Genomic DNA, 19,170 nt, shown 5'->3' with positions numbered 1-19,170 from the left:
GATCCCAGTAGCCGAATATGAGGAGTAGCGGGTCTTTGGGTAATTTTAATAGGGTCACTTCGAATATGTAGGCAAGAACTTGGTCCCAAAAAGTTGAAATGTATGAGCAGCTCCAGAAGCGGTGAGCTAGGGTAGGTTTCCGGAGGTGGCATAGTGGGCAAAGGGCTTTGCTAGTGTCCGTCTTTGACGATGAAAAGGGCATATAAGCTCTGTGGGATATTTTTAATTGCGTTTCTCTCCAAACTTCATTGGGTGTAAGCTGTTGTACGGAGTTGAGGCCTTGCACGATTTTTTCCACTAGGTTGGAGTCTGGGAAATCTTTAGTCCAGTTTGTTATTGATGATGTTGAGAGAGGTGGAGATGATTTGAGTAGGAGGGGTTTGTAAATGTCTGAGGTTTTGTATGAGTTGTTTGATATCATTTGGTCTATGATGTTTGTCGGAAACCTTTTCTCTGCTTGTATACATGTCTCCTTTAGGAAGCTGATGCATTGCCCATAATGGAAGGAATGTGAGATGGGAAGAGCGAAGGATTCGGCGATGTTGGTAAAAGGCAGTGGTCGACCCGTCTGAATGTTACAAAGGGAGGAGAATTTTGTTAGGCCTTTCCGTTCCCATATTTTGAAAGGTTTGTGGTCTAGTCCCTGTGGGAAGCCTGGGTTTCCTTGAATCGGGAGATGAGATGACACGAAAGGGGATATCTTTAGTATTTTTCTAGCTTCTCTCCAAGCCACCGCCGTGTCTCTCAACAGTAGATTATGTTGGTGAGGGGGGGGGACTGACTTCCATCTGCAGTGGAGGAGACCTGCTAGCGAGTAGGGATGGGCCATGTCCGATTCCAGGGAGAAGTTTGAATAGCGGGAGGATTGCGTTATCCAATCTATGCTGGTTCTTAGCAAACATGCTATATTGTACATTCTAATGTGCGGTAAACTGATGCCCCCTTCGCGCCTGGGAAGATATAATTTTTTTAGAGCAATGCGTGGTCTTTTGTTTCGCCATAGGAATTTGGATAAGGAGGAGTTGAGCAAAGATACATCTTTATGAAGAAGTAGTAATGGAATAGTTTGTAGTGGGTATAGTAATCTTGCGAAACTGACCATTTTTATTAGGTGGCATCTTCCCAAGAGCGAGAGGGGCAGGTCCATCCAGGCATTTAATTCTTGAGATATTTTCGACAGCAGAGGAGGGTAATTTAAATGATATATCGAGGAGGGAAGCTTTCCTATTTTTATCCCTAAATATGTGATATGGGATTTCGCGACTGGGAAGATAGATTTTTGGGTCCAGTGTGGTACAGAGTGTGTGCCTATGGGGAGAATTTCGCTTTTGCTGTAGTTAATGCGTAGGCCGGAGCACAAGCGAAATTCATCAAACACCTTTTTGATGGTTAACATATCTGAAGGGGGGTTGGCCGAGAATATGAGAACGTCATCCGCAAATAGAGAGGTACGTAGGTCATGTGTGCCTATTTTTATGCCATGTAAGGGGGCTGTTAGTGTTAAATATCTAGACAGGGGTTCTAGGGCGATGTTAAAGAGGAGTGGGGATAGAGGACATCCTTGGCGTGTGCCCTTGTGAAGGCGAAATTCTTCTGACATGAGGCCTGCTACCACTAATTTTGCTGATGGGGCTGTGTACATGGCAGTGATGAGGTGATGGAAAGGGCCAGAGAAACCCATTTCTGACATTGTCATAAAAAGCCAGTCGAAGCTAACATTATCGAAGGCCTTTTCTGCGTCTAATGTGATAATGGCGTGGTTGGTGTTTGGGTGATGGAGTGCGTGTTCTAGGGCCATCATGACTTTACGAATATTGAGGGTGGCGGTTCTACCTTTTACGAAGCCTGATTGAGCGGGGTGGATTAAGGAAGGGACAATGTCGGCCAGCCTAGTGGCTATAATTTTGGAGAGGATTTTCACGTCTAGGTTGAGAAGTGATATGGGCCTGTATGAGCCTGGTTCTTGGGGGTCTTTGCCCTTTTTTGATAGTAGTTTTATAAGAGCTTGGTTCCCTGACTGTAAATACGAACCCCCTGACCAGATATTCCGGTAAACTTGGAGGAGGGTGGGTTCTAGAAGGGGTTGGAGAGTCTTATAAAATTCGCTAGTGAAGCCGTCCGGGCCAGGGGCTTTGGAGAGAGTCAAGTGGCGGATGGTTGTTGATATTTCAGTGGGGGTTATGGGGGCATTAAGGGTTTCTAGTTGTAGTGTAGAGATCTTGGGTAAGCTTATTTTTCCTAAGAAAGCGCGTGCTTTTTGTGTATCTATGGGATCTGTGGCGTAAAGTGTAGAGTAAAATTGTTGCATAACTTTGTTAATGGCTTGTGGAGTGGATTGGAGGGTGCCTGTACTGTCGCGGAGTGATGTAATGTGGGTGGGGCGGAAAGGGCCTTTGCACAGTCTGGATAAGAGTTTGCCTGCTTTGTTTCCAAATTTGTGGAAAGAGGCTTCTAAGTGGGCCTGTTTGGTGTGTTCAAGGGTGTTTACCCACGTGTCGAAGTCCCTCTTAGCTGCCTGCCATTCCGTTCGGTTGGCTGGGGAGTCTGAGGTATAAAGAGCTCGTTGTGCCTGGTGTAGGCGTGAGCTGGCTGCTTTATATTTAGACAGGGTGTTGCGTTTAAAGGAGGTTGCGTAGGAGATGATTCGGCCTCTTAGGTAGGCTTTACCGGCGTCCCAGAATAGATTGGGGTCGTGTATATGGGGGGTATTGTTGGAGGAGTATTCCGTCCATGCATCGGACATGTATTGTTGGAAATCAGTGTTGTTATGGAGGAAAGAAGGAAATCGCCAGATGTTGGGGTGTGGGGGTAGGTTTAGATTGTCGAGAGTTACTTCTATAGGTGCGTGGTCGGAGATAATTATGTCATGTATGGTGGAGTTCTGGAGGAAAGGGATTAAGTTGTCGGAGCCAAAGAAGTAGTCAATCCTTGTGAATATTTTGTGAGGGTTGGAGTAGAATGTAAATTCCCTGTCTGTTGGGTGGGAGAGGCGCCAAAGGTCCTGGATATGGATAGAGTCCATGGTGTTTGCGAAGAGGGTAGGGGCTGGAGTGGTGGATCGTGGGTTTGGACTTTTTGATGAGGATCTGTCGTCTATCGGATGAAGGGTATCATTGAAGTCCCCTCCGATCAGGTGGGGGAGGTGAGTGTTTTCTAGAAGCCAACTGGAGAGCTCGGAGTAGAACTGTTTGTTGGGGCTGTTAGGGGCGTAAACGTTTGTGATTATGAGCTCTTTGGAGCCTATTTTGACATGTGTGGTGTGCAGGCGGCCCTGGTGGTCAGTTTTTGTCGACAGGATTGAGCAGGGGAGATTTTTGTGAATGAGTAGGAGGACACCAGCTTTGCGTCCTGCTGCCTCAGATCCTAGAACAGTGCCAACCCAGAGCTTCTGCATACGGTGGAAGTCTGAGGCTAGCAGGTGTGATTTCTGGAGTAGGGCTATATCTGTTTTGAGCCGTTTAAGATGCCTGAGAATTTTCATTCTTTTTTGAGGGGATCTGAGACCCTTTACGTTCCAGGAAATTATTTTCATGTTAGGGGGGGGTTGTGAGGGGTATGAGCAGATGTTGTCAATTTACCAATTTGTGTATGATGGGTTAAGACACCAGCTATAGCAGGATTCGTGCTATTTACATAATGGTCAAGAGTCACATTGGATGTATGGGGAAGATGGTTTGGGCCCCGTGGAAGGGGGTAGAAGGAGGGGGGAGGTAAACCATGGAGGGGAAGTAACATTGGGAGTAACATAACCATTAAGCCTAAGCACTTCGCTTTTTTCCGCATGGGTTCACTGTGTAGGTCAGCTCCCATAACAGGACAGTTACGGAGTGTGGCCCGAAAAGCCCGTGGAAGGGTGACAGAAGTCTGTGCATGCCCTTGAGGGTAGAAAGTAGAACTTTTTGGGGGGGGGGGGGAGTTGCATGTTGCCGTACACAGTGGAGCCAGGAGGACATAGCCGTGTAAGAAAACTGTTTTCAAAACAAATATTATTCTGGAAAGGAGAAAAGAAACAATATAACAATGCCTCTTAAAACTGAGAGCCAATCATAACAATATAGCGTTATACATTACGTGATACCGTGGAAGGAGGGTATGAAAAAAAAGACCTGAGTGGGGGCAAGTTGTGGAATTGCCCGTAAGTTGGGAAGTCCGCGGTTGCGGATGCGAGTTACAGTTCAGCGAGGAGTGAAGCGATGCTGTTCCGGAAATGAGGATCTGAAGCGTTTGGGAGAGTCTTTGCGTGGGCTCCGTTGGTCCAGGGAGCGGTTGAGTGGGGTGCCCTTGGAGGGGGTGTGCTGTTGGTTGTTGGAGAGTAACGATCGCACGTAGGCTTCCGCTTCTGGTGGATCCTGAAAGGATAACTGGTCACCGTTGGGAGATTTGAGGCGTAGAGTGGCTGGAAATGCTAGAGTAAATTTGATTTGTTGCTTGAAGAGTTCTGTGCATACCTGTTGGAAGGCTTTGCGTTTCTTGGAGACCTCGATGGAGTAATCGGCAAAGATCAGGACTCTCACACCATCAATTTGGAGTGTGCGGGTTTGTCTAAATTTTTGGAGAATGAGGGCTTTGTCTGCGTAGTTTAGATATTTGGCAATGATGGGGCGAGGGCTCTTGCGCTCTTCATTATATGGTCCCATTCTATGGGCGCGTTCCACCGCGCAGGGGCCTGTTAAGCCTAGAGCTTCAGGGATGCGATGGGAGCAGAAGTCTGTTAGAGCAGATGATTGTAGCGATTCGGGTATCCCCACGAATCGCAGGTTGCTCCTTCTGGACCTATTCTCTAAATCGTCGAGTTTTTGCATTATGTATTGGTTTGTCTTGTCCTGCGCCTGTTCCGTGGCTTGGGCTTGGTACATCTCTTCTTCCATATTGGAAAGGCGGTGTTCCAGATCATGTAGCCTGGTGTTATGCTCTCCTAGCTGGGCTTTAATTTGTTTCATCCCTGCATTTACAGCTCTCTCCACAGATGTTGCAATCATGGGGGACAGGAGGGCTGCAACTGCTTGTGCGATGCGCTCTGTGTTATGGTCCCCTGTATGCTGTGGAGTGGAGGCCGATGTTTGAAAGGCCTGGGAGAGAGGGGCTAGAAGAGAGGCGTCTTGGGGTTTTGGCTGGGCTTGGGGGGCTTGTGGAGATGCGTGAGGGGCAGCGCTGCCACTTACTTCCATATCTGCTGGGTGCGCGTCTGGATGCTGGTCCGTGTAGGCCGAAGCCGGGGCCTCGATTTGCGGCTGTGGCGGCGGCGCCGTTTGGGCCGTATTGGATCGGGGGCCGCGGACTTCCACGAACCGTTCCATGTGTTGGGTACAGGTGCCTGAGGTGGCCGAGGGTTGATTTGGGCTTCCGGGCCGGTTTTATAGGCAGGTTTTTTTGTCCTGGTTGCGGGAGCTGTGAGGAGAGACAGCTACTCCATGCGGCGCCGGAACCGGAAGTACCATTTTATATACTTTAATTAAAAAAATTTGTAAACAAAAAAAAGACAGCAAAATGCACGTAAATATTGCCAAAATGCACAATAAAAAGGGGCCAAAATACACATTTAAAGAATGTGCTAAAATGTGGATAAAAAAAAAAACTGCCAGTGGTCAGTGCTTATTATTTTCATAATTACACGATCTTTTTAACTTTGGTTTCACTTTTTAACCACTTTAACTCTGGAAGGGTTTACCTCTTTTATGACCAGGCCATTTTTTTGATACGGGACTGCACTACTTTAACTGACAATTGCGCGGTTGTATCCAAATAAAATTGGTGTCCTTTTTTTCACCACAAATAGAGCTTTCTTTTGGTGGTATTTGATCACCTCTACGGTTTTTATTTTTTGTGCTATAAAAAAAAAAAAAAAATTGAAAAAAAAAAAAAACAATATTTTTTACTTTCTGCTATAAAACACATCCAATAAAAAAAATGTAAAAAATCTAATTTCTTCATCAATTTAGGCCGATATGTGTTCTGCTACATATTTTTGGTAAAAAAAGATACCAATAAGTGTATATTGATTGGTTTGCGCAAAAGATATTATGTCTACAAACTGTGGGATAGATTTATGGACTTTTATTTTTTTATATTTTTTACTAGTAATAATGGCAACAATCAGCGATTTTTATCGGAACTGCGACATTGCGATGGACAAATCTGACGCTAAGTGACACTTTTTGGGGACAAGTGACACAATACAGTGATCAGTGTTTAAAAAAAAATGCACTATCACTGTACTAATGACACTGGCAGGGAAGGGGTTAACAGCAGGGGCAAGCAAAGGGTTAAATGTGTTCCCTGGGAGTGTGTGGGGGATGCTTTAACAGTAAGAAGACAGATCCGTGTTCCTACTTAGCAGAAACACAAGACCTCTGTCTTCCTTACTAGCAGAACGGTGATCTGCCTTGTTTAAATAGGCAGACCGCTGTTCTACCTCTCTCGAAATGATTGCAGGGTCCCGGCGGCGGACATCGGGTCCACTGGACCTGCTGATTGGCTCCCGTGGTGTTCAATCACAGCGGGAGCGGTTCTCCAGCGGCACCCCAAACCAGGTAGAAGAAATCACGTACAGGTACGTGATTTTGCGCTTAAGGGCCGCCCTGCTGCAGTATATGTACGTGGGCCGGTCCTTAAGCTGTTAAACTCAGCTGCTCTGTAATCACACAATATATCACAGGATCACAGGCAGCTCTCCCCCTTCTACATAAATCTCAGCTGTTCTCAGAGGAAAAACTTCTTCTCTCTTCTCCTTCTGAAAATAAATGTTCTCGGCTTCATAAACAGGGTGCCAGAGGAGATGATTTTTCTCTGAGAATGGAAATGAGATAAATTATCAATGTTTAATAAGCGTACACCTAAATAACACCTCCCTCTCTTCTCCATACCCGGGAGATGTTTTGTAGTCTACAGAGACAGCAGGGAGCAAATCTAACTGACAACAGTCCAGCGGGGAAAAGTTATCAGCTTTTTTTTTTTTTCTCTCTTTTTTTTTTTTGCATTTGTCAAACAGGTATAAAAAAGTTTTCAATTATATATTTAACAGACCAAAAGGGAACAAATAAGATACTTTTATTGTTGGGTTTTACACACTTTCACCATTACTAAAACGGGAAAGTGTAAAATCTGGTATAGCTCTTCATAGAAACCAATCAGCGTCCAGGTTTTTTTTTTTTGTCAAACCTTAATTGAACAAGCTGACTTTAGAAGCTGATTAACTACCATGCACAGCTGCACCGGATTTTGCACTCCTCAGTTTTTATCACATCAGACCCAATGTATGTTATGGCTGAGCTTTCAGCACTGTACTGCTCTGCCACTGTCTTCACATTGCAGGCACTTGTGCGCCTCTTAATCATCACCCTAACAGCATGCCGCTGGATGCCTATTGCTCTGGGTCCTGTGGTTCAAAAGCTATTCACCTGGTTAGTGATGCATGAATGTTTTCCATCTTTTAAATAAATCAACCTGTTTTAGGGTTTGTTAGTCAATGGCTGCAAGGCTAATCTTACAATAATGATTTCAAGGATTTACGGTCCAAAACAAAAGCAAAAAAAAAAAAACCACTCTGCAGCAGCACAACAGCATATTGAAGGTTATTAATAATGGATAATATTGAGTATTGTTTCATTACACAATATTAATCTTGGATAGCTTGAAAGTGACATATGGTCAAGGAAAATTCTTTATGATGCAGAAGATGGGATCAGCTGTGTGAGATTAATATGATGCACTCAAAAACCAATTCAGCTGCAAGAGTTTACACTATACAATATATTATGTACCTTAGAAATTAAAGACCAACAAGGAAGTATCAGATTTAAATGATTTTAAAGTTTTTGTGGAAGCTTTCTTTGATATACATTGCTGATTTTATTTTAGATTAATATGTCCTCTAGTGGCTATTTTTTTAGGTAGTGCAATCAGCTTTTTTTCCGGATTGATAGCTGTTCACGTGTATTGTAAATCTGAGGCCGTAGATGCTACAGCTTGCTTTTTTTTAGCAGCCTCAAAACTGAATGGTTTGGTTAATTGTTTTGAAGCGTACATTTTTTTAGCTTATGTTTATATTTTTTATTACTATAAATTATTTATTTAAAAGATAAAATGCAAGAGTGTATCCATGATGCTGGTTTTCCAGAACATTCCAAGTTTTCTTAAAGTGGTTGTAAACCCAAGGAAAAAAAAAAAACCTACAAGACAAAGGCATGATGAGCTAGTATGCATGGCATATTATTATGAAATACTTACCTTAGATCGCAGCCCCCGCAGTGGTCCTTTCACACAGATGTGACCGGCGACATGTCTCCTGGGAGCTGCCGGTAATGGCACAGCAGCTGAAGAAATGGCACAAACGGTGCAGGTTTAGGAGATATTCACAGTACCTACAGGTAAGCCTTATTATAGGTTTACCTATAGGTAAAAGTGGTGTGTAAGGGTTTACAACCACTTTAAGAGACAGCCTAACAAGTGCCTTATGGTTAACATGTCCTTGAGTTTATTTGTACAATACGATTTTTTTTTAATCGGCTGTATTGCTACACAATTTTATTCATGTTAAAATAATCAAATGAATATATTGTTGGGCTAAGTAATATGAGCTGATAGAAATGAATAGATATTGATGCATACAGTGGGGGATAATACATGTTTATAGGTAACAGCACAGCAAAAAATGGATTGTAGGGACAATCAAGTGTAATGAAATGAGATTTTTATGTAGAGTCCCTAACCATCGCGTTTCAGGGGTTACATGTATCACTTAACAGCAGGGATACTTTTGAGTAAAAACAAGCTGTCTGTTGCTTCTACTCAGATAAACAGGACGGCTAACTATTAGCTTTTGCTGTCCTAGTAAACACTGTTCTTTGTATTATTGTGATATAAACTAGTGTCTTTTCCCCAGAGTATCAGTGGCAGACAGCACCTTTTTGTTTGAAAGTAGCCTTACAGAAAGAGAACTTAGCTCCAGAAATGCATTGGATATTACAACTGGTTGACCTACTGATGCATATACACCATATGACCAAAAGTTTTGGGATGCCTGCCTTTATACGCACATGAACTTTAATGGCATCCTAGTCTTAGTCCATAGGGTTCAATATTGAGTTGGCCCACCTTTTGCAGCTATAACATCTTCAACTCTTCTGGGAAGGCTGTCCACAAGATTTAGGAGTGTGTCTATGGGAATGTTTGACCATTCTTTCAGATGCGCATTTGTGAGGTTAGGCACTCATGTTGGACGAGAAGGACTGGCTTGCAGTTTCTGCTCTAATTCATCCCAAGGGTTTTCTATTGGGTTTAGGTCAGGACTCTGTTTAGGCCGATCAAGTTCCTCCACCCTAAACTTGCTCATCCATGTCTTTATGGACCTTGCTTTGTGCAATGGTCTCAATCTTTTGGTGGAGGGGGGAATATGGTGTGGGGCTGTTTTTCAGGGGTTGGGCATGGCCCCTTTAGTTCCAATGAAGGGAACTCTTAAGGCGTCAGCATGCCAAGACATTTTGGACAATTTCATGGTCCCAACTTTGTGGGAAAAGTTTGGGGTTGGCCCTTTCCTGTTCCAACATGACTGCACACCAGTGCACAAAGCAAGGTCCATAAAGACATGGATGAGCGAGTTTGAGGCCTTCTCATCCACATCAGTGCCTGACCTCACAAATGCACTTCTGGAAGAATGGTCAAACATTCCCATAGACACACTTCTAAACCTTGTGGACAGCCTTCCCAGAAGAGTTGAAGCTGTTAAATCTGCAAAGGGTGGGCCAACTCATTATTGAACCCTACAGGCTAAGACTGGGATTCCATTAAAGTTCATGTGTGTGTAAAGGTAGGCGTCCCAATACTTTTGGTAATATAGTGTATGTTGTTGTATCAGCAGATTGATGGACATATGTGTATGCATATATAGTACATGAGCAGTTTGAAGTTCAGTTGCCTATCACACTTCAAGTTTTATCCAAGGCACCCCAGCATTTGGTGCATGACTGGTCCAAGGAGCTGCCTATGAACCACACTTATGTTACAAATCTACCATATCAAACATAGAAACTATTTTCAGTTAAAGCACTAATCCAGACCCAAGTTGCTGATACACAGGCACAAATGTCTAACTACCTACTTGTGCCTATCTATTTACTGACACAATTACATATATACAGATAGATACTTAGACAGCTAGATAGATAATTGGCTTCATAAGTTGCATGTGGTGTATATTTATATTGAATAATAAATAAATGAAATATATTGATCAGTAGGTGATATTTTTTGTCACAGAAACTGAAACCCTCCTAGCTTAACATACCATAAAATGTTAAACTAATAACAATAAAATCAGACTTTATCCTGGGTACTTTATAAATATATTTTACATATTTGCGCCATTTTTTTCTCTATGTATTTTTAATGCTGTTCCTGCCATCGTGATCGCTAATCTTATTAAATGAATTGTTCATGTTGGTGTCTAGTTGCACTTGCAATGTATTTTATTCAGTCTAGTCAGGACTTGCTGAGTACTATATGTCTATCACATTCAATGAACATCCTGTTCTGGAGCAAGAAAACATGAAATTCTCCAGGGCATGACCCGAGTCTCGCCAGCTGTTTATAAACTTCAACCCTTACAATCCTTGGACAGCTACATTACTATTTCCACTGCTTTTTTTTTCTCTTTATTTTCTGCTTATGTGTCTGTGTATGCATTTTATATATCAAGTCATAAAATCTAACACAGCATAGAAAACCACACAGACAGGCTTCTCAAACGACAGATAGTTTATACATTTAAAAGCAGTTATGATTCATGTTATAAATCTGGAGCCATCGGGAAGCTGTGACATTAAGGCTACTGTGCCCTTCACGGACCAATAGCTTTTGATAATCCAATTACATTTACAATGCTTGGAAGCTGAAAAAATCACAAGCATCAAGCTTATAAGGGGAAAAAAAGTTTTTCACTAAACATAATCTAAGATGTGGATATCTCTGACATAACATTTCTTAAGTCTGCTGAGTATTATGTGATGGATGAAAGTTTAAATACTTTTAAGATGCCAATGTTCAGTTTATGTAAAAAGGGTTTACATAAAAAGAATTCCTTATGAAATAAACATTTTTTAACAGTATAGTAGTTATTATATATATGTAATTGTGTTTTTTTCCCCCATACTACAAATATTCATGGTTACAATGAAACTTGAGAAAAGAAAATGAAAACAAAACTGTTGCCTTTGGTGGCCAATTGAAATTCTTGTTTAAAGTTTCCATAAAATGTACAGTATGGTCAAGTCTAATTTGTTGCTACTTACAAAAACAACCTACATTTTTTGTTCATTTTCTTTTCTCCAGTAATGATATATTGTCTTTTGTGCCAAGACCTACTGCAACTTCCTGTGGGACTTACTTGGCACAACTGTGGTTAACACCTTCGCTCCCTCTCATAGAGAAAAGGAAAGCATTAGTCTGACTGTATTGGAAATTTACAATTAGTTTAAAAAACGATGGAGTTGATTTGCTAAAGACAAATAGACTGTGCACTCTGCAAGTGCAGTTGATCCAGAGCTTAGTAAAAGATGTAAAGATTCACTTTGCAAAGAATGCCCATTCATGTGCAAAGAGAAAAAAACATTTTTGTTTGCACATGATTGGATGATGGAAGTCAGCAGAGCTTCTACTTATTTACTAAGCTCTGCAGCAACTGCTTTTGCAGAGTGCACAATTTATTTGCCTTTAGTAAATCATCCCCTATGTGTCCTCAGTATTGCATTCCAGGTCTACCCTGAAGGCAATGTTTCTTTAGAAGGTGTCTGTAACCGGTTTGATTTTGGCCAATGTAAAAGCTAGTTTACTCAAGCTTCAGACTCAAAAGCAAGTCAAAAGCATAAAAAAAAGCAACTAAATCAGATTAAACAATTTTAGTACAGAAAAGGAGCATATACAATTGTGCAAGACTGTAGGCAATGTTAGAGTTGGAGGATGCCTATGCGGACCTCTCCTTCTAGAATGGCTAGTCGCCTGTCTGTTGAAGTCTGTTGAGCACTTTAATGTGGATTTCCCCATGCATGGTTCACTGATGTTTTCATACAAATTTTACAATTGTTGGATAAGCTTGATGTTGTTTTTTTGTCCCTGATAAAGTAATGCTAACAGCACTTAGAGCCAAACACAGTAAAGACAATCACATTTTTTTTTTGTAGTTGATTTAATTGGTGTATGTCAAGATGCTAGAGTTTACATTTTATAGGAAACCAGCTGTGAGAGCTAATTCTGCATGTATGCACTGTAGAGATGTGCACAACAGAATTTTGGATTCCTTTGTTATGATTCAGAGATTCTGATGGATCGACCTCCACCCAACCCAAACACAATAAGTAGGAATCAGTAGGAATTTTTTCACTTTCATACCTTACTTAATTTATGTTTCCATTTAATATGTAATGCATTTTTTATAATAATCAAAAATGTTAAGATAACCTAAAAACCAAATGGATCCAAATCAATTTGGATAATTTGTTATGTCATTATGTTATTTCGGAACCTTCAAACATTAACAAAAAAGTCTGAATAAAACAAATAAACACAAATAAATGTCATTGGTTCACTTTCTCATATAGCATCAATTGGCCATTGTATCCCTTAATAAATTAAGTCCAATAAATTACTGACCTAGAACAATTTTTATCTGTATTTTGTGCATTCTTTTTTTTTTTTCATTAAGTTTTTATTGATTTTTTTAGGAATAAACAATAAGCAACAGCATACAACGAAATTACAGTGTGAAACACATACCTTGAAATAGTAAATGAACAGTGTTATAGTATACAGAGAACATAATATATCTGCATTGCAGACAGTTATACAGGGTGAGAAGGTTGTTTGCTGACTCATATACGCCATGATTTGGAGAATTTAAGGGCATTAAATGCTATAAGATGCTCAAAAGTGTAGTTGGAGTTAACCAAATTTACTATATCGGAAACGTTAGGGTGTACATTTCATTTCCAGAGTCTGAGAATGGTCAACCTTGCTGCTAATAGGATATGGGTGACAACTGGTCTATAGGTAGGAAGGTAGAGATCAATGCTAATATTGAGTATGACTAGGGCAAGCTGGGGTTTGGTTAGTATGCCAGTGCAGGTGGATAACAGTTGGAATACCTGTGACCAGAAACTGGTAAGGCTAGGGCAACCCCATAGGACATGCATAAGGTTGCCTACTCGCCCACACTCTCTCCAACAACGTTGGGAGGCTGAGGAAGGGAACCTGGATAGCCTGAAAGGTGTATAGTACCATCTGTTGGTGATTTTAATTGTCATCTTGTGGTGGCTTGTGCAGTGGGAGGCTTTGGCTATGGAACTAAAGGCAGTGCGCCACTGTGCAGAAGAGAAGGAGGTGCAGAGGTTTAGCATTGGGCTAGATTTACTAAATATGCGCTTATCGTGTAGAACATAGTAGAAAAGCAAAATCCCCTTAAGTCTACGTGAAGGGAGGATAAAGAAATCTCAGTTATTGAGGGGGAATAGAGAGCATAGGAAGGGGATATTTGGCTATAAACTGCATGATGCGCATACATTTAAATTGATGCTTTGCAGGAATATGATAGGTGTCAATTAACTCTTTCAGGGAGAGTGGAGCACCACCTGAAAAGAGGGCATTTACGCTATAGATACCATAGGAATGTAGCACTGTGACTGACAGTGAGGGAATTAGGGCCTTAAAAATCTGAAGGGGGAATGAGATCTGAATGGGGGACCTAGCACTTAATGGCATAGAGGTGAGATGTCTCCAAGCCATTAGCGAGGCTTGCAAGGGTGCGGTCAGGGTTTTGAAGTCCTACAGTTTCCAAATATTACTTAGCAATAGAGGTTTGGAGTGGGGGGCAAAGGCTGACTCAATGTTGGTCCATAACAGGGTTTCTACTGAGGAGAACCAATGTTTGAGTTGTTCTAAGTGGGTAGTCCAGTAATAATCTCTAATGTTGGGAAAACCTGCCCCACCAAGTGACCTGTGTTTCACCAAGCACACGTGAGAGCATCTTGCTCTATGACCCTGCCATACGAATGATTTGAGGGATTTGGCTAGAGATAAGATGTAGTGCAGAGGGATAGGAATAGGAAGGGATCTGAAAATGTAGGTGATTAGGGGAAGGATGTTCATATTCATCGCTGTAAATCTACCGCACCAGGATAATTCAGATTTGGCTAGGTTTTGGAGTTCTTTGTTAACTTTAGAAATCAGGGGCTTAAAGTTGGTAGCCACCAATGCAGTAGGAGAGGCAGTCAGTGTAATTCCTAGGTATGTAATCCCTTCTGCGCTCCACTTGAAGGGGAATTGGTCCTGAAGATTACGCTTGGTGGAAGCCTGTACTCCTAGGTCTAGGATTAGACTGGGAGAGGACTTGGAACGCCAAGGGTAGTGAGGCTTCAGGATTGGTCAAAAGTAAAATGATATCATCTACAAAGAGGTTTATTTTGTGTACTGAATTTCAAAGAAGAAAGCCAGTTATGTCCGGATGTGAGCAGATTACCTCTGCCAGGGGTTCAATCATTAGGTTAAAAATGGATGGGGACAGTGGACATCCTTGTCTGGTACCATTAGAAATGGTGAAGGGTTTTGAAAGCAGACCAGATGCATTCACTTGTGCAGAAGGAGTGGAGTATAAGGCCATAATGGCAGATAGGATATTACCCTGAAGACTGAATTTTTCCAGTACCTTAGGCATATATAACCAGTATACTCTGTCAAACGTGTTCTCTGTGTCAATGGACAACAGAAGGGAAGGTGTTTGTTTTTTCTCAACAAAGTGTATAAGATTGACAATTCATCTTGTCGCGTCTGAGGTCTGTCTCCCAGGAACAAACCCCATTTGATCTTTCTTGATCAGGGTAGGTAAGACACACATCAGACGTTTTGCAAAAATTTTGGCATAAATCTTCACATCCATGTTCAATAGTGAGATCGGACGGAAGTTGGCAGGCATAGTGGAGTCTTTGCCCAGGCTAGGTAATGTAACCACTTGTGCTTTTAGCATCTCCGGAGGGAAGGAGGAGGTGTGCAACTTGCCAGAGAGCCAGGTTTGGCAGGTATGAGCTTGGGTGGTGGAAGGTCTGTTAGGATACCCCACTGCCTTGAGGCTTGCTTGCCTTCCTCCATGGTGTTGAGGTGGACGGTCAATCCATTGTGAGTGACAGACAGGGTTGTGGGGAATTTCCACTTGTGCGGAATCTTATAGTTGCTTAGTGCTTTGGTCACTGTCGCCAGATTCTTGTGGCAGTAAAGGGTGTGTTGTGATAGCTCTGTGGTACTTATACCCTTTTTTTCTGTGTCCAGGAGCAGATGTACCAATGAATAGTGCTGGGAGATTGACCATCTGTCGGGAGGCAGTTAGAATCCTCTCTTTTACATGAAAGAAGTGGACCCAGAGCAGAACATCCCTTGGCACCTCCTGAGGGAGAAAAGTGGGCTTTGGAAGCCTGTAAATTCTGTCAATCAAGAGGTCTGCGGGGGTCAGAGAAGGCACCAAGGAGGAGAAGAGGGTCTGAGCAAATTGTTGTAGATGATCCGACAGTACTGACTTCGGAACCCCTCTTAATTTGATGTTGTTCCTCCTGGACCTATGCTCCAGGTCGGTCACCTTATTTTTTTAGCTGCACTTACCTCCATAGGGCCTGCTGGATTGATGCTGCTGGAAGATTCCCTGCGGGGCTTGGATTTAGCCGGGCTGCAGAATGATGGAGTGGAGGTCCCTGAGGAGACCCCGCTGCCATTGCAGGAAGAGGAGAGACCGACAGGGCCTGTAGCGTGGCCAGAGAGCTGGCCTCCTTGCTGTGGTATGGGCCGGCGCTGCCACCATTTTGTTGTAGCTCATGGCTTTCTGACACAAAGAAGCCGGCTATTTTGCAGAGCTGCAACGGGGCCTTCCTTCGGCGTGTCATGCTGCAGGGCTGGAGAGATGTCAGGGCAGTGCTGGATGGCGGGTAAGTGGATGGAAGGTCCCGATGCTGGTATTCCCCAGTGGCTGAGCAGAGCTTCACCTAGATGTGGCCATACTGGACTGCGGTCGCCACACCCCCTCTCTTTTGTGCATTCTTGTCCTAGGTGGGTGAATCAGCAATGGAGCATATCTATCTATCTATCTATCTATCTATCTATCTATCTATCTATCTATCTATCTATCTATCTATCTATCTATCTATCTATCTATCTATCTATCGTAGCTATAGCTGCGCACACAAAAAAAAATACACCATTGTAAATTACAACGTGTTAGTAGTATCTATCTATCCAGCCATTCATTTTTATTATACTATTCCTATCTATCAATATCTGTTTTAAACACGTTTCTATCTGTATTTTTGTTCAACCAAAGTTATCCTTTAACCGCTTTTTTCCAACATAAGCCAGTGATTTAGATTATTTTTACAGGGCACAGAGAGTCACCACAATAACATTGTTCCTTGGCAATAGAATCTTGCATGGAATGTTTGGTGGTGACCTCCTGACTGTGAACTGTGTATCCTGTCATATTGTATACAAGGGAGAGCATTTAATCATTGTAACAGTGATCAGAGAATAGATACTAAAATTAAAGTGACATTTGTTTGCAGGGAGTGATTACTCTTTCAAAGGGCATTGCCTTCCCGTAGGGACTCTTGTTGACACTCTTATGTTCTGTTCAGTTAATCAAGTTTGGAACTTTAGAAAACATCAAACAAATATTTCTGAGTACTCTTCATAAAATGTCATATCTTTTCCTGTATTGAAATTAGCCAGAGGCCCAGAGTCAGAATTAACAGCATTTTTTTATTTATTAAAAACCTAAAATTTGAATATTCAGTTTTTTCTGCCTTTCTAGAGCCTGACTCTGACATCTGAATGGGCATTTTCATTACCCACTATCTAATGCGTGTATGCCACTTACTCTAGATTAAATTTATAGTATGCAGTACTAAGGATTTGGGTTGTAAGAAGGATGGGCCCAAGCTTATCCCATGGATAATGGAACTTGAGGTGGTCATTGAACAGATTATTTGGATTCCTGTCTGGCAGCTTTTCCACACCAAAGGATCTCCACAGTTTCCTTGACGGGTGTCTAAATGGACCTTAGATTACAGCGCCCTGACCCATCAAGGCATGGAGAGAAAGAAGGAAAGAAAGAAGGGTCCTTTAATTCATCTCGGCAAATTTTGACATTCTTCATGTACATGTTAAAATGAACATTTTTTGCTAGAAATGTACTTGGAACTTCCAAACATTTTATATATTTAATGGTGCTTGTTGTATTTTTTATATCCTACAATATTTGTACAAACAAAAATACATTTAAATGCATTTTAGTGCAGACAAACACAAAATAATGCCCAATTTTTTGGCAAAACACAAAAGATGATGGTCGCCAAGTAAATAGTTACCAAACATTTGAATATTTAAAATTTCACATGCCTAAAAATTTCCATAGACAACACTTTAAAAGCATTTTCTGGTTACCAGTTTACAATTTAATAGAACTATAGGCATAGCTTTATTTTTTCATTTTGGATAGAACAAGTGATGGTTTTAACCCCTTCATTTTTTTATTTATTTTATTTTAAAAACATTTTTTACACTTTTAAAACCTTTTTGCATTCAACCTTATTGCTATCTCAAGGGATGAACAACATCCCTTGTAATAGCTTGGATAGTAGCAGGTAGTCTTTAAGGAGAGACCCCTGATCCCTCCTCTGCCCTTCAAGGCAGCCGAGCAAACACAGATTGGTTGAATTGGCTACTTCCCCAGCCAGAAGCAATCAAGTAAACATCAAACTGAAACCGGAAGTGACAAAATGCGTGTCGCTTCCAGTTTCATTCATCACAGAGGAGAGGAAGAAATGCATGTTCCTCCCTTTCCTCTGTGGGCAGCTGGTCTGACCACTTGCAGCAGGTCTGGGCTTCACTAATGGACTGGGAAATCCAGGAATGATAGAGAACAGCGGGGGGATGGGGAGGTTGTCTGTCGAGCCCTGTAAAAAGTGATTAGGTGGCAGTAGAGCCACTCTGATCACTTTTCCTAGAAAGCCCATTGATGCCACTAAAACAATTACACCAGGATACAATATTAAACTTCTAGCTGTATATCTGATCACAGTTACACACAGTTTTTCTTAAATCTTTTCGAAAAAAATGTATTGAAAGAGGAAAAATTACACCAGGATCATTACTACAGCTACAGCCATTATCCTGGTATAACTACTTGTTCCTGAGGTCGTATATGTGCGGCCCAGTGATGGCAAGTGGTAAAAATAACTACAGTAGTTATTTTAAGGGGTCCCCCCTTTTTTTCAACCCGATGAAGGAAGCATTTGTGAGGCCTCTAAAACATGTTCACTCCATACTTTGTTCTAATTTGTAGTGGAATAAATATATACCTGGACAATTACTAACTCCTGTTATGGAGCTTTAATCTCAGATCTGTTCACAACTAATGATTTGACCACATTTAGAAGACCCCTCTAAAGAAATTTCTTTGAAAGAAACCTCCTCACTGGCAATTTCACAATTTTTTTATCTTTACTTTTTTTTTGATAGGTGGAATTATGGGCAAAATCAGAAATTACATATACAGTATGTTGCAGTATTTCAGTTCAGTTAACAGTTTTTTTCTTTCTAAGTTCCCCTCTAACATAGTTTTATAACCTGTTGATCCTGACAATATTTCTCCACATCCATTAACAGGCTGTCCAGAAAAAAGACAGTTACAGAGGTTGGACTAACCATATTACATTGGCAGGGGTGCTTACAATGGTCAGTTGTTATTAATATGGCTTAAACCTATTTTCCAGAAGAAGAAAAGAAACTCTTGCTTTAACTGCTTAAAGTGTTAGCTGGAGTTGGCGTCTGTGGGATTTCCACATTTCAGTTATGAAATTGTTCATAAATGTGCCAGATCCAATGGTGCTCCTAAGATTATAGAAAAGAAAACTAACTGCTTTGCCATTGACCATTTCTAGAATACTTGTTAGGCTGCAGCAGCCAGAGGAAAGCATCTGATATCAACACTAAGCTCAGGCAATGTAAAAAGACAACCTATCTGGGGCCATCAGCTGGATTTAGAGTAGATGTTGAAGAGAGATACAGATGTCAGCACCCACTAGTAAGGCTAGCCATACATGTTTAATTCTTTCATGCCTAAGCCTATTTCTGACATTTGTTGCTTAC

Source organism: Aquarana catesbeiana, linkage group LG02 (genome assembly GCF_042186555.1).
Source record: "Aquarana catesbeiana isolate 2022-GZ linkage group LG02, ASM4218655v1, whole genome shotgun sequence".
NCBI classification, from domain to species: domain Eukaryota; kingdom Metazoa; phylum Chordata; class Amphibia; order Anura; family Ranidae; genus Aquarana; species Aquarana catesbeiana.
This window is presented reverse-complemented; position numbering follows the sequence as displayed.